We start from the raw sequence: 2,033 nt of genomic DNA, 5'->3' as shown, positions 1-2,033 counted from the left end.
CTTTTTCTTCATATGAGAGAGAGTGAGAAAGAGAGATCTACATTTTCTGAAATGGATATCATATTTTCCTAGTATGTTTTATAAGTCTTTTGAAGGGGATCTGCTTTTTACATTCAGACGTGTACTTCAAATTATGGTGACAGCATTGATGAGGAAATCATCACACACGCTGATGTTGAGTGCTGTATAGAAGCATCCAGAAATAGGGTTGCCTTTGGGAAAATGGTCATGAATTCATTTTTTTCCAAAACTATTCCAAGACTGATTTTAGAAGGATCTAAAATACAAAGTTTATGCAAATTTGGGTGGGGAAAAAAATTCCAGTTACTGGAATACTCTGGGATTTGTTGTCCATATGAACATTCTCTCCCTATCTGTGTTTCCTTTCCTTCATATTACGTTAAACATCATGAATGAGAGAAGCTGGGGAAAACCAATGCATTTGACCTGATATTAACCTATTTCCCATGAAGACTGTGTATATCTTAGTGATACTGTTAGATCAGAAAAATCTCAGAGCTGCACGCTATGCACAGTTGCTAAATGTATGAAAGCTTGGGAAAAGAAAAATCAAACACTTAGTATGCTTCTCATATGAGGACAGAGTTCCTGAGTAAGCTGCAGAAGCTGTGATAAAACTTTCGACACCTGTACATAGAGTGTAGACATTGCATCGAAGAACTCCTTTCAGCTACATTCCACTTGCTTTTCTGCTTGGAATATTTATGTTCCTCTTGCATCCTTGCTTGAAGTGTTTTGACTTCTAGAGTCATGGGTAGCCTTGTGTGCGTCAAAACAATTTTGCTGCATGTGAAAGGTAAAGGAAATCAGAATGAAACAGTCACTGTTTGGTTCCTTTCATTTCTTTACAGCTTCAGCACACATCTGCTTACTCTGCACTGTTCAGGTGAAATACTCTCTTGGCTTTGGCGTTTTGAAATTTAAGTCTTTTTATAACCAGAGACATTTTGGAAGGAGTCTCTGAAGCCATTTAATCACTGCCTTCCCAAAAAGAAGATTGGCTCTACTTATACACATTTTAAGAAACAAAGAGATGACATTTTTAGGGTTTTCCACGTTGGCTGTTTCAAAACTTCCCTGGGTAAGGTGAATAGTTAATTGTCCAGTGACCTTTTGTCAATATTTTAGGATATGTGTTATGTTCCTCAGGTAATTTATTTCTGGTAGACAATTTTTTTTCCTCCATAGTCCTTGTTTTGACCTGCCTCTGAGGCAGGGTAACTGAGGTTCTTGTTAATAGATCCATTGGGGTAGATTAGAGTGAAATGACACTGAATGACTTCTCATTTGATTATTTGGAGACTGTAGGGAAGCACCAGTGGTGTAGTGGTATCATGCAAGATTCCCATTCTTGCGACCTGGGTTCGATTCCCGGCTGGTGCATGGAAAACCCTCAGCTCCCACCCTGTGCAGTGCCTATACATGTTAGGTGTAGTTCATCAAGATGCAAAAAGGCAATGTGTTTTGTTCACTTCCTTTGTGCTTTTTGTAACTTGAATTTTGGGAAGGGTAGTTAAGTCACTGTGGGCTTGCACTCTCTTACAGGTGTTTCAAGGACTATTTAAACTGAAAGACTCTGTATTTAGAAACCAGCATTTCACATGCACTGAAAGTGAAATGTGCAGTGTGTGTGTGTGTGTGCGTGTGTGTGCGTGCTTGTATGCTTAGTCCTTGACCAGTTAGAAATCTCTGGGTTTTGTAAGGTAAATTATGCTTCCTTTCTATAACTAAGCTAATGACACCTTGTATTAAAGAAGCTGATCTTTGACAGAAATATTTTGGTCACTAATTCAGCTAAATAAATGTGTGAAAAGTGCTAATCTGTTGTGGGTTTGTAGACTAAGTATCAGAAATAATGATGTATATCCTGTGAAGGTCCTTACAATACCATTTAGATTTATCATTCTGATTCAGTAGATAGTCAGTTGTAGTAACAGTTTATTATTCAGTAATCCCATTCTTCTTCAAAGAAACTGTTTGATATATTGAAAGCATAATTATAACTTAATATT

The 2,033-nt window shown here is 37.4% G+C and overlaps 1 non-coding gene across 1 annotated transcript; it reads left to right on the top strand.

Moving 5' to 3' along the window:
* Positions 1-1,333: 1,333 nt before the first annotated feature.
* Positions 1,334-1,404, top strand: TRNAG-CCC (transfer RNA glycine (anticodon CCC)). The gene has a single exon. It is a non-coding gene; the product is annotated as a tRNA-Gly (tRNA).
* The last annotated feature ends 629 nt before the right edge of the window (positions 1,405-2,033 follow it).

Source organism: Manacus candei, unplaced genomic scaffold (genome assembly GCF_025592945.1).
Source record: "Manacus candei isolate 608988 ecotype Guabito, Panama unplaced genomic scaffold, ASM2559294v1 h1tg000008l, whole genome shotgun sequence".
Classification (NCBI taxonomy): Eukaryota; Metazoa; Chordata; class Aves; order Passeriformes; family Pipridae; genus Manacus; species Manacus candei.
Note: the sequence above shows the minus strand (reverse complement) of the source record. Positions and strands in the feature narration are given on the sequence as shown.